Below are 14,598 nucleotides of genomic sequence, written 5' to 3'. Positions count from 1 at the left end.
TGGTCTCCCCGGACCCCGCATTCACTATCGCTGGTCTCCCCGGACCCTGCATTCACTATATCCAGTCTCTCCGATATGTAAATGGTGTTCAAACCACACACATGAGGTATCGCCACGAACGTCGGAGCAAGAGCAATAATTCTCACACTAGACCTCCTCTGTAACTTTACACTGCTAACCTGTAGAAATTTTTAAAGCATCACCCATGGAGATTTTTAAGTACCGCATTCCACGAGCGTGTGCTCATTTAAAGCGTGACATGTTGGGTATCTATTTACTCGCCGTAACATCCTCTTTCATATTTTACAAAAAAGTGGGGTATATATTTTTTTTTTAATGAAAGTGAATTTTTTCCCAAAAAGTATATATTCAGTTTTAAAAACTGCATATTTCGGTTTTGGTTTTTGGCCGAGTGCACTTTGAATTTTCGGTTTCGGCAGCGGAACTTTCATTTCGGTGCACCACTGCTAAAAAGCCTACATGTGAAAGCTTTGGGCCGCCCATGACAAGTACTCTTTATGGGGAAATTAGGGGTCTACTTTGTCTCCTCCGCCCTCCAATGCAACTAAAAAAGTACAGAGCACATGTAAAAGCAATCACAAATAATCCCTTGCTGACATTCCTATACATATGTTGGTCAGAAAGTATTTAAATGAACATCGCCCAGTGCTAAACCAATCAGTATATAGTATATACAGTGTGTAATAAACCTGAGTGCATGTAGGATCTTTACCAGAGCAATAAATCAATCCTAATTCAACCCTTCTTCCTCCAACAAATATATAAATCCCTTCCGCTTACACTGTATATCCCACGTAGGTCAACCATAAATATGCAAATAAAAAGAAGTGCAAAGTGCAGTAAGTTCAATCTAAAAATGTAAACACACAGTCCATCTTATAAAAAAATTGAGCAATAAAAATGTGTGCAGTGAAAAAAAAATTACTGGGAAGATACTTGGGTATTGCAGAAAAACACAGCATTATGGCCACTAGATGGAGCTGACGATCATAGGAAATAAACATATTAGACACAGTATGGGGATTATTTGTCATATGTGTATATATATATATATATATATATATATATATACACACACACATAAGGAATAGTGTCCCATCATTGGTGTCAGTGGGAGGAATAGTGCCCCATCTTTGGTGTTAGTGGGAGGAATAGTGCTCCATCATTGGTGTCGGTGGGGGGAATAGTGCCCCATCATTGGTGTCAGTGGGAGGAATAGTGCCCCATCATTGGTGTCAGTGGGAGGAATAGTGCCCCATCATTGGTATCAGTGGGAGGAATAGCGCCCCATCATTGGTGTCAGTGGGAGGAATAATGCCCCATCATTGGTGTCAGTGGGAGGAATAGCGCCCCATCATTGGTGTCAGTGGGAGGAATAGTGCCCCATCATTGGAGTCAGTGGGAGGAATAGTGCCCATCATTGGTATCAGTGGGAGGAATAGTGCCCCATCATTGGTGTCAGTGGGAGGAATAGTGCCCCATCATTGGTATCAGTGGGAGGAATAGTGCCCCATCATTGGAGTCAGTGGGAGGAATAGTGCTCCATCATTGGTATCAGTGGGAGGAATAGTGCCCCATCATTGGTGTCAGTGGGAGGAATAGTGCCCCATCGTTGGTATCAGTGGAGGAATAATGCCCCATCGTTGGTGTCAGTGGGAGGACTAGTGCCTCATCTTTGGTGTCAGTGGGAGGAATAGTGTCCTGTCATTAGTTTCAGTGGGAGGAATAGTGCCCCATCATTGGTGTCAGTGGGAGAAATAGTTCCCCATCATTGGTATCAGTGGGAGGAATAGTGACCCACCATTGGTGTCAGTGGGAGGAATAGTGCCCCATCATTGGTGTCAGTGGGAGGAATAGTGCCCCATCATTGGTATCAGTGGAGGAATAATGCCCCATCATTGGTGTCAGTGGGAGGAATAGTGCCTCATCTTTGGTGTCAGTGGGAGGAATAGTGCCCGTCATTAGTTTCAGTGGGAGGAATAGTGCCCCATCATTGGTGTCAGTGGGAGAAATAGTGCCTGAAGGGCCAGATAAAAGTAAGCAAAGGGCTACATCCTCCAGTTTGGAGACCACTGGTCTAAGAAATTGAAAGCAACAAGGATTTTGTCACCTCTGGTTTCAGTCTAATGTAAACAGGTGACCTCGGTTTGTTCAGATGCTTTTCAGGGCAGAGGAGATATCTGAGGTCTAATAGACCCCAGATGTCTCCGTAAAGAGGGCCTCTAACTGTCCATGCTATCACAAAGGATGTCGTTCACAAAAGCAAACAACATCCCGTAAAAGCGGTGTGTCTTAGGACCAGTAGATGCTCCGGTGGGTCCCTGTACTCTACAGATACAGCATAGGCTGTAAATGACAGCTCAGTAGACTATCAGTTATAAAGCCAGGCTGCCCTCTGTTCCCACAGCCCATACTCCTTCATGACATTTCAGAGAGGTCCCCCTACATCACTGACATTAAGATGCTGGTCCTCCTCCCAGTACCAGCATAGACCCATCTACAGCTGTGGGCGTTATTCCAAGAAGAAATATTCTCACCTACCCTCTTCCTCCTAATAGAACCATCAGCTGCAGCAAATATGGAGAACATCTGAGTTTCTTATGTTGCAGGAATTGAGGCTGACTTGAGGGGTGAAGGTGTAGGAATTGGCGGGGCCTAAGGTGTAAAGGTGCAGGAATTGCGGTGATCTTTGGGCTGAAGGTACAGGAATTCGGGTGATCTGAAGTGTGTAGGTACAGGAATTGGACTGATCTGAAGGGGGAAGGTGCAGGAATTGGGGTGATCTGAGGGGGTTGAAGGTACAGGAGTTGGGGTGGTCTAATGGGTGAAGGTACAGGAATTGGGGTGACCTGAGGTGTGAAGTTGCAGGAATTGAGGATGATTTGAGGTGTGAGGGTGCTGGAGTAGGGGATACCTGAGATGTGAAGGTGTGGGAAATGGGGTGATCAGAGGTTTAAAGGTGCAGGAATTGGGGTGATCTGAGATATGAAGGTACAGGAATTGGGGTGATCTGAGGTGTGAAGGTGCAGGAATTGGGGTGATCTGAGGGGGGTGAAGGTACAGGAGTTGGGTTATCTAATGGGTGAAGGTACAGGAATTGGGATGACATGAGGTATGAAGGTGCAAGTATTGGGGTGACCTGAGGTGTGAAATTTCAGGAATTGGGGATGACCTGAGGTGTGAAGGTGCTGGAGTAGGGGGGACCTGAGATGTGAAGGTACAGGAAATGGGGTGATCAGAGGTTTAAAGGTGCAGGAATTGGGGTGATCTGAGATATGATGGTATGGGAATTGGGGTGATCAGAGGTGTGAAGGTGCTGGAATTGGGGTTATCTGAAGTGTGAAGGTGCAGGAATTGGACTGATCTGAGGGGGGAAGGTATAGGAATTGGCGTGATCTGAGGTGTGTAGGTGCAGGAATTGGGGTGATCTGAGGGGGGTGAAGGTACAGGAATTGAGGTGACCTGAGGTATGAAGGTGCAAGAATTGGGGTGACCTGAGGTATGAAGTTGCAGGAATTGGGGATGATCTGAGGTATGAAGGTGCTGGAATTAGGGTAATCTGAAGGGGGTGAAGGTACAGAAATTGAGGTGATCTGAAGAGAAAAGGTACAGGAAATGGGGTGACCTGAGTTATAAAGGTGCAAGAATTGGGATGACCTGAGGTGTAAAGTTGCAAGAATTGGGGATGGTCTGAGGTGTGAAGGTGCTGGAGTAGGGGAGACCTGAGATGTGAAGGTGCGGGAAATGGGGTGATCAGAGGTTTAAAGGTGCAGGAATTGGGGTGATCTGAGTTGAGAAGGTTAAGGAATTGGTGTGATGTGAGGGGTGAAAGTGTAGGAATTGGGATGATCTGAGGGGTGAAGGTGCAGAAATTGGGGCAATCTGAGGGGTGAAGGTGCAGGAATTGATGTGACCTGAGGGGTGAAGATGCAGAAGCTGGGACTGCTATTGTTCACTGGCAAGCTGTTTGTAAGTGAAAAGGTTTCTGACCCATACATAGTTGTTGGTAGATCTAAAAGGAGATTTTATAGTCAGATTATAACATGTGGTGATCTTTAGAGTTGTCTCTCGGGGAAGTGTCTTCATTAACCCTCACCCTCTGGTGATTACAGTAAAAGTTTGCATTTCCCATAACTTTCACTTCCAGGAACAAGGGTCACAAGGAGGAACAAACAGGGTGACTCTACCCATTACACTTCAACCATGTAGCGGAAATTAATTTACAGTCAATCATTCAGAGTGTAATCTCTTAGTTCTACAGTGTATTTTGCCTTTTTTTCTTTAAGCTTTTTGTGCTGTTATCCATTGGGTGCAGTTTATGTTTCATGCTTTGCATGCAGCTTATCGACCTTTAGATGACATCCTGGTGGTACACATTTCCACTGGGTTCCAATTGTGCTCTTACAGAGTGCCACCTGGTGGACATGAGCCTCCGACTAAGTCAATAGACGAAACACCTCAGGCATGCTAGAGCTGGCAACAATGTTTGAAAAATTATACTACGCTTGTTTTATTTTTGTTTTAAACTGTGACTGTGGATGAAGTTCATACTCTATATACGGGAGAAGAGGTGGAATTTTCCATGTGATTTGATGCTGTCACCTTGATTAGCGGCGCTGCTGTGAAAGAATGAAACAAGAGCTAGGAGGAGAAAGAACATCACTGGTAGAGTCCGGTTGCCCACGGCATGGAGATCTGAGGATCAGGAGGCTCTAGCAGAAGCGTTTGTACTAATAAAAACCTGACAGAGGGTCTAATCTTTGCCTACTCTAAAACTGGCTAGAGATACATTTCCAATTTCCAACATTTCTACTCTAAGCTACATAAAAACTGCACAATGTGTAATGAGTTGGTCGGCCCATTTGCAGGTGAGCATATCATATTGGTTTTGAAGGCAGTAAGAGATTCAAAAGAAGAACGTCGAGCTGAGCTGAAGGAGCATTCTGGGCATGTTGGGATAGTATGAAGTGTATGTGTATATACCTCAAGGACAACAACCTCCTTGATCCCCTACAGTCTGGCTTCTGTCCCCTACACTCCACCGAAACTGCCCTACTCAAACTCACCAATGACCTGTTAACCGCCAAAGCTAATGGCCACTACTCAGTGCTCCTACTCCTCGACCTCTCCGCGGCTTTCAACACAGTCGACCACCCCCTCCTCCTCAAAAAACTACACTCTCTTGGCCTCAGAGACTCCTCTCTCTCCTGGCTCTTGTCCTACCTATCACAGCGCTCCTTCAGTGTTACCTACAACACTGCCACCTCCCCCTCACTCCTCCTCTCTGTTGGAGTCCCTCAAGGCTCTGTCCTCGGGCCCCTTCTCTTCTCCATCTACACCTCCTCCCTTGGCCAACTGATACACTCTCACGGCTTCAACTACCATCTCTATGCTGACGAAACGCAAATCTATCTCTCTACCCCTCGCCTCACCCCTTCAGTCTCCGTCCGAATCACAAGCCTACTGAACGACATATCGGATTGGATGTCACTCCACTTCCTCAAACTGAACGTTTCCAAAACCGAGCTCCTAGTTTTCCCCCCAGCCCGTGCCCCCTGACTTCTCCATCACGACCAACAATGCCACCATCAGGCCCACCCCGCAAGCCAGAGTACTTGGTGTCATCCTAGACTCCAATCTGTCCTTCCAGCCCCAGGTCCAATCGCTAACAAACTCATGTAGACTCCACCTCCGCAACATCTCCAAAATACGTCCGTTCCTAAAACCGGAAACTACTAAGCAACTCATTCACTCCCTTATCATATCACGACTTGACTACTGTAACTTCCTCCTCACCGGCCTACCTCATCACAGGCTATCCCCACTTCAGCTGATCCTGAATACTGTGGCCAGACTCATCCACCTTACCAACCGCTCCGTATCCGCCACCCCCCCTCTGCCAATCCCTCCACTGGCTTCCGATTGCCCAACAGATCAAATTCAAAATGCTAACACTGACATACAAAGCTGTCCATAACACTGCCCCAAACTACATCACAGACCTGATATCCAAATACCACCCAAAACGCACTCTCCGCTCCTCACAAGACCTCCTTCTCTCTAGTTCCCTGGTCTCCTCCTCCCATGCCTGCCTCCAGGACTTCTCCAGGGCTTCCGCCATCCTCTGGAACTCCCTACCCCAATCCATCAGACTTTCACCTACTCGCCTCTTCTTTAGGCACACCTTGAAAACCCACCTCTTCAGGGAAGCCTACCCCTCCCTCAGCTAATTGCCAATCTTTCTACCACTCCATCCCCCACAGCTATCCCTCCCATACCACTATCCCCTCCCTCCTAGATTGTAAGCTCCAAGGAGCAGGGCCCTCGAACCCCTCCTGTATCGCATTGTATTGTTATTGTACTGTCTCATGTATTGTCTCCCATTGTAATGTACAGCGCTGAGCGAACTGTTGGCGCTATATAAATACTGTATAATAATAATAATGTGTGTTAGACATGGAATAAAGGCACAACACCTGTTCGAGAGGCCCCACTCTGTTCTACAAGCTTTGAAGGTCCTTTCCAGGAACCATTAAGGCCACTGGCAGTGATGATAGAGTAACCTTTCTCAACCATTATTCCAGTAGAACCCTAAAATTCCTCCTGTAGAACCCTAACATTCCTTCAGAACTTACTAGGAGTTCCTTGAGCTGTGCCTGGCTGACCTCCCTTCTGATAGGTGCCTGCATAGCTTTGTGTCCAATACCACTTGCTAGAGCCAGCATCATGACAGCAGCTTTTTAGCTGTCTGTAAGGGTGGCCACCACTGTAGAGGTAGCATTCTTCCGACTGGCCACCACTATAAGGAGGGCATTCTTTCCACTGGCAAGGCCACCACTGTGAAGAAGGTAATCTTCACAATGACCAATGTAATGTAAGGGAGGCATTCATTTCACTGACCACTATCATAAGAAGGGCATTCTTTACAGCATATAATGACCACTGATATAAGGAGGACATTCTTTCCACTGACCACCATTTTAAGGATGGCATTCTTTACAATGGCCATCAATGTAAGAGGGGAATTCTTTCCACTGACCCCCACTGTAAAAGTAGCTTTTTGACCACTATAAATAAGACATTTTTCACAATGACCACTAATGTAAGGAGGGCATTCTTTTCAATGACCACCACTGTGAGGGTGACATTTTAACCACCACTGTAAAGGAGGCATTCCTCCAACAGGCCACCAATATAAGGGGGGCATTCTAACCACCACTACAAGGATAGCATTATTCACAATGACCACCATTGTAAGGGGGGTGGTCCTTCTTTCCACTGAGAGCCAATGTAAGGGGCATTACTCCCACTGAACCTCAATGGATTTTACTTTAACAGGGGTTCCCCAAGACCTGAAGAACATATAAAAGGGTTTCTTTGGATAGAAAGTCTGAGAAAGACTGTGGTAGAGCATTGTCATGGATGCCTGGAAAGAGAACGTTGTGCTGCACTGGGTACACACTTTTGGAGTGTGTCTGAGCTTCAGGAGCAGAGTTTATGCTCAGTGCCACTACTAAATCAACCAATTTTAGCGACAAAATCTAAGGTAGCCACACCAGTCGGCTTGAAGTGAGAGCAGAGAAGATGCTCAGTGCCAATCATACATAAACTGTTCCTTCAAACCTCCCATTTGTGTTGGCAGTGTTGGGGAGAAGAGGAATCACTACTACAAATTTTTTGGTCCACTGCACATATTAAAGATTTCTGGGTGAAGGTCAAAGATTGGATCTTCAAACTGATTGACATTCATTTGCCGGAGGAAGCTGCTGCATTTCTTCTCCACTAGAACCCTGTGGCAATGAAGCGTTATAAATGCTCCATGCTTTTACATTTCTTGAATGCTGCAAAGGCATGCATATCTCTATGGGAAGTGAGAGGTGTCCCCCCCATCCCCGTCAGCATAAATTTTTCTAAAATTAATGAAACTAAATTGATGGAGGGAGTCTTAGCATTAACAAATGTCTGGAAGGATCAGTTCCACAGAGCTTGATTCTATTGGACCGACTTTACCTGTTTCCCAGAATACAACTCTATCATGGGATCCCAAGCATATTTTTGTAGCTTAGATGGTGCATGCCTGTATGCCATATATATGGGCCTGGTTGGTTCACTCCAGGGGCGGACTGACAACTCATGGGGCCCCCGGGTAATAGGGGATCATGGGGCCCCCGGGCAATAGGGGATCATGGGGCCCCTGTGTCCTCAACCACACTCAAACCACACCCAAAAAAGCCTATGAAAGGTAGTGGGGCATCTCATGGGGCCCCCTACTGACCCTGGGCCCTCAGGCAGTGCCCGAGTGCCCAAATGGTCAGTCCGCCCCTGGTTCACTCACATATCTGGGTTGCTGTAGGTCACAAACAAGTCCGTCCCCCTTCCCCATCTCCTTTCGTCATCCTTCCTCCTCTTCTTTCCCCCTTTTTCTCTCACTACTTTTTTTTTTCTTTTTTTGGATAGAAACTTTCCTTCCATCCATGTTGTATTTGTAACCTCTCACCTCATGGCAGGCTTTTCTCCCTACAATGGGAAGTATACAACCCGATGATGGCATGGAGAAGTTACATGATTTTCTTTTCCGTTCTCCATTTTTCCAGTTACTTAGTATCCAGTAGGATCCAAGCTTCATGGGACTCATTCCCATTCATTTGTCGGAACAGACAGTTTGGGGACTACACCTGTTAAAATTGTATATGTCTCAGTGTTGATGTACGTGGCAGCGGATGCTACTGTGACCGAATTCTCACATCAGCTTGTCTTTGCTATGATCTAAATCAGTGGGCTCCAAATTGCTGCCTGGGGGCTGGGTGTGGCCCTTTGCTTGTCTTTATTTGGTCCTATCCTGTTGATAGAAATAACATACAATTTGACACCAAAGTTAGCAAGCCTGTGTGGAGAGGCTTCAATTTCTGAGGGATTGAGCAGGCATTTAGCATCTGAAAAAAATAGTTCATACCAATGATGGGGCACTATTCCTCCCACTGACACCAATGATGGGGCACTATTCCTCCCACTGACACCAATGATGGGGCACTATTCCTCCCACTGACAGCAATGATGGGACACTATTCATCCCACTGATACCAATGATGGGGCACTATTCCCTCCACTGACACAAATGATGGGATGATGGGACACTATTCCTCCTACTCATACCAATGACGGGGCACTATTCCCTCCACTGACACCAATGATGGGACACTATTCCCTCCACTGACACCAATGATTATTATTATTTTTATTATTATTACATCAAGTTTATATAGCGCCAAAGGGTTTGCTCAGCGCTGTACAATAGGGGGACAATACATGGCACAGTACAACAAAAACAGACAACGTACGAGGGGTAAGAGGGCCCTACTCTTTCAAGCTTACAATCTAGGAGGGAGGGGGTAGTGGAACAATAGGATGTGGCTGAGGGGAATGAAGTGGCTGAGGGGGATGAAGTGGTGGGAGGAATGAGGGAGAATGGCCGTTAGGTGAGGGTGGGGTAGGCTTCCCTGAAGAGATGGGTTTTGAGGGAGCGCCTGAATGTGGGGAGGGAAGGCGACAGTCGGATGGATTGGGGCAGTGAGTTCCAGAGGATAGGGGAGGACCTGGAGAAGTCTTGCAGTCGTGCATGGGAGGAGGAGACCAGGGAGCAGGATAGAAGGAGGTCCTGTGAGGAGCGAAGGGTACGGGTAGGGTGGTACTTGGGGATCAGGTTGGTGAGGTAGTCAGGGGCAGTGTTATGAACGGCTTTGTAGGTCAGGATTAGAAGTTTAAATTTGATGCGTTGGGCAATCAAGAGCCAGTCGAGGGAGAGGCAGAGGGGGGTGGCAGAGGTGGAGCGGGTGGTGAGGTGGATGAGTCTGGCCGCTGAGTTCAGAATGGTCTGGAGCGGGGAGAGCCTGCACTTGGGTAGGCCAGTGAGAAGAGAGTTGCAATAGTCAAGGCGTGAGATGATGAGGGAGTGTACAAGAAGTTTGGTGGTGTCTGGGGTGAGGAAGGAACGTATCTTGGCAATATTGCGGAGATGGAGCCTGCAGGTGTTTGCAAGTGATTTGACATGAGGGAGGAAGGAGAGGTTCGAGTCGAGAATGACGCCAAGGACTTTGGCTTGCGGGGCGGGAATGATAGTGGTGTTGGTGGTGGTGATGGATAGGATGGGGGGGGGGTGTGGGCAGGGTGAAAGATGAGGAGTTCGGTTTTGGAGAGGTTAAGCTTGAGGAAATGGAGCGACATCCAGTCTGAGATGTCGTTTAGGAGGTGAGTGATGCGGGCGGAGATAGTGGGGGTGAGGAGAGGGGTGGAGAGGTAAATTTGGGTGTCATCAGCATAGAGGTGATAATTAAAGCCATGGGAGTGTATGAGTGTGCCCAGGGAGGAGGTGTAGATGGAGAAGAGAAGGGGTCCAAGGACAGAGCCTTGAGGGACCCCAACAGAGAGGGGGAGGGAGGGGGAGGTGGCGCCATTGTAGGTGACGCTGAAGGAGCGTCGGGATAGGTAAGATGAGAACCAGGAGAGAGCGGTATCTCTGATGCCAAGGGATCGTAGTTTATTAAAAAGGAGGGGGTGGTCGACTGTGTCAAAGGCCGCAGAGAGGTCCAGGAGAAGGAGGACAGAGTAGTCGCCCTTGGCTTTGGCGTTTAGTAGGTCGTTAGTGATTTTGAGGAGGGCAGTTTCGGTGGAGTGTAGGGGACGGAAGCCGGATTGTAATGGGTCAAGAAGATTATTGTCAATAAGGTGGGCGCTTAGGCGATCGTAGACTATGCGCTCAAGGAGCTTGGAGCACTATTGATGGGCACTATTCCCTCCACTGACACCACAGGATGGGACACTATTTCTCCAATTTACACCAATGACTGGACTGCATGTGGTGTGAACTGGCCCTCTAGAACAGGGGTCTTCAAACTGTGGCCTTGGGGCTGGATGTGTTTTTTTGTTTGTCTTTATGGGCCCTTGGGACACTATTCCTTTCCCTGACACCAATGGCAGGACACTGTTCCTCTCACTGACACCAATGATGGGGCAGTATTCCTCCCACTGACACCAATGATGGGGCAGTATTCCTCCCACTGATATCAACGATGGGGCACTATATCTCCCACTGATACCAATGATGGGGCACTATTCCTCTCACTGACACCAATGATGGGGCACTATTCCTCTCACTGACACCAATGATGGGGCACTATTCCTCCCACTGACACCAATTATGGGGCACTATTCCTCCCACTGACACCAATGATGGGTCACTGTTCTTCTCACTAATACCAATGATGGGGCATTATTCCTCCCATTGATACTAATGATGGGGCACTATTTCTCTCACCAACACCAATGATGGGGCACTATTCCTCCAACTGACACCAATGATGGGGCACTATTCCTCCAACTGACACCAATGATGGGGCACTATATCTTCTACTGACACCTATGATGGGGCACTACTCCTCCCATTGATACAGGTCATATTCTATTCCCACTGGCCACAGTCCAGCCCTGCTAAAGTTAAAAAAGTTAAAATTTAAAAAAAAAAAGATGTTCAGTGCAGACTTTCCTATTCTCGGTGGTTATTTTTGGCACCTTCAATTCAACACCAAGAAATATCACACCTGACAAACGACGTGATATGGCAGGAACTTCAAATGATCTCACTCAGTGCATCGCACTCCACAATTTCCTGTTGATGTAAACCTAACCCTTGATTGCAAACCTCATATTAACCCCAAGGCACGGCACGTAGCCTCAAACTAACCCATAAAGCTAACCTGCAACACAACTCCAACCCAAGAGCCAGGACTAAGCGCTAACCCGGCCCATGATGGGAACCATTAGTCTTCACTTAACCCTTGAACCAAAGTATTGAGGTAGAGGGCCTAAATATAGTACACAGATGAAACACATATTGTATACGGAAGCTGTTTTACCTGCCAGAGGATTTGTATTTCTGTCCATCCAGGCCTGAGATTTACACAGCTTTCCCACATAACACAGTTGTGCCTGGCAGGGCAGAAGACCTAATTTTTCTTTGCTGCAGTTAAAGTGGTTGTAAACCCTTACATATACCCAATGAAGAAAACGGCCTCAGGTGACACACAGAGATGAAACAAATCCTCCTACATAAGTTGTACATGTTAATCTCCAGTCTTCTCTACATCCGAATTTATAAAGTTTGTTTGAGCTATAAGAAAAAATGAGGCAAAGAGCTAAAATTATACATGGGAGAGCTCTGACAGCTGATTGGAAGGAAAAGACACACCCCCTTCAAACAGCACACAGGAACAGAGCTGAGGCTGTCAATTAGCTGGAGTTCCCTCCCTTGTCACCTTTTTTCTCTTGGTGTCAAGAAAATTTGTCAGAAATTACTAATGCTGATAGCAAAGGAACGAAACAGCAGACAGAAATTACACTTAGTGCTCTAGATTGAGACAAGTACACACTATAGAGGGATATGCTTTGTTCAGGTTTCATGTCTGAGCGTTACAATCGCTTTAAAGTGATTCTAAAGGCTGTATTTTTGTTTTTAGAAATAACAAACACGGTATATTTACCTGCTCTGTGCAATGGTTTTGCACAGAGCAGCCCCGTTCCTCTACTTTTTGGGTCCCCCTCTGGCAGTCCTCTTGCTATGAGGGCACTCTTGTAGGCTCGCTCCCGAGCCACGCTTATATGAATGGACATTGTCCATTCACACACACAGAGCGTGGCTCAGTCCTGCCCCTGCTCTCTCCCCTTTTGCTTACTTGCTGTGATCACACAACAGCTACTGCTATGTGATTCAATGTGGGGAGAGACCCAGGAGAGCCGTAGCTCTCATGCACATTGCTGGATAGAGATGGGGCTCAGGTAAGTATAATCTGGGGCTGGGGGGTGGAGCTACACCCAGAAGTTTTTTTTTTTACCTTAAATTCATAGAATGCATTAAGATAAGAAATGTTCTGCCTTTAGAACCACTTTAAGTAACACTTCCAGGTATCGCCCCTTCCCCGGCCTGTGACTGGTCAGTAAAAGGAGAAGCAGCAGACTGAGAGCATTTCGCTGTCTCTTCACCCTCTCCTATCATCATGTCCCTTGCAAGCATTACAGCAAAACTGATTGGTTCCTGGTGCTGCTTGTCCATATCTTAGTCTGAGATCTGCTACACTGCAAAAGGCTGCTACAAGGTCAAATTCAGATACTTTACTATTTTCATTTAAAGCGTATATCGATTCGAAAAGTTTTCCGTGTCTCTTGAAGGAACACAACACTTGCCAATGGACAGGTAAACATGGGGGCGGGGTCACTCAGTAACCACATGTTTACCTGTCATTCAGCGAGTTTCTCTTGACAAGTGTCTTCTTTTTTTTTGTGTCGGTCGGCATTCATCTTGATTGACTCTGGATTTACATCAAGAGACATGTTTTTTTTTTAATAAAGGATTTGTTTTTGTGTTTTTATTTACTTTTGACATTTTTTTTGGAGAATGAGTAAGGGTACAATGTATCCCATAGTCATTCACATAGGTGACATCTGGACCCCCCACAACCACTGGGCCATGGTTGTGGGGAAGAGGCCCTTGTCCTCATCAACATGGTGACAATGTGTTTGAGAGTGGGGAAGCCGAATTCCACGTGGCTAAATCAGAGTAAGCTTTTTCAGTCCAAGACTGAAGACAGTCCAAGACAACTGTGCAAGACTGAAGGGAAGGCTGGAGCTCAGCTTCAAAAACACATACACTATATTGCAAGAAATATTGCCCGCCCTCCAAATCATTGGATTCAGGTGTTCCAATCACCTCCATGGCCACAGGTGTATACAATCAAGCCCCTAGGCATGCAGACTGCTTCTACAAACATTGGTGAAAGAATGGATCGCTCTCAGGAGCTCAGTGACTCCAAGCGTGGTCCCGTGATAGGTGGCCACCTGGGCAATAAGTCCATCCGTGACATTTCCTGGCTACTAAACATTCCACGCTCAACTGTTAGTGGGATTATAACAAAGTGGAACCAACTGGGAACAACAGCCACTCAGCCACCAAGTGGTAGGCCACGTCACATGACAGAGCGGGGTCAGCCCATACTGAAGCTCACAGTGCGCAGAAGTCGCCAACTGTCTGCAGAGTCAATAGCCAAAGACTCTCAAACTTGGTGTGGCCTTAAGATGAGCCCAACAACAGTGCATAGAGAGCTTCATGGAATGAGTTTCCATGGCCGAGCAGCTGCATCCAAGCCTTATACACTAAGTGCAATGAAAAGCGTCAGATGCCATGGTGTAAAGCACGCCGCCACTGGACTCTAGAGCAGTGGAGACGTGTTCTCTGGAGTGGCAAATCACGCTTCTGTCTGGCAATCCGAATGACATGTCTGCGTTTGGCGGTTGCCAGAAGAACAGTAATTGCCTGACTGACTTGTGCTAAGTGTAAAGTTTACTGGGGTGATTATGGTGATTATGGTGTGGGGTTGTTTTTTAGGGGTTGGGCTTGGCACCCTAGTTTCACTGAAGGGAACTCTTAAGGTGTCAGCATACCAAGACATTTTGGACAATTTCATGCTCCCAACTTTGTGGAAAGAGTTTGGGGATGGCCCCTTCCTGTTCCAACATGACTGCGCACCAGTG

The 14,598-nt window shown here is 46.9% G+C and overlaps 1 protein-coding gene across 2 annotated transcripts in view; it reads left to right on the top strand.

Annotated features, from left to right (window-relative positions):
- Nucleotides 1-14,598, top strand: part of PTPN6 (protein tyrosine phosphatase non-receptor type 6) — a 135,258-nt gene that overhangs the window by 92,762 nt on the left and 27,898 nt on the right. The window lies entirely within an intron of this gene.

The sequence above is a fragment of the Staurois parvus genome, unplaced genomic scaffold, assembly GCF_062004578.1.
Source record: "Staurois parvus isolate SC_StPar_1 unplaced genomic scaffold, SC_StPar_1.0 ptg001590l, whole genome shotgun sequence".
Lineage (NCBI taxonomy): Eukaryota > Metazoa > Chordata > Amphibia > Anura > Ranidae > Staurois > Staurois parvus.
Note: the sequence above shows the minus strand (reverse complement) of the source record. Positions and strands in the feature narration are given on the sequence as shown.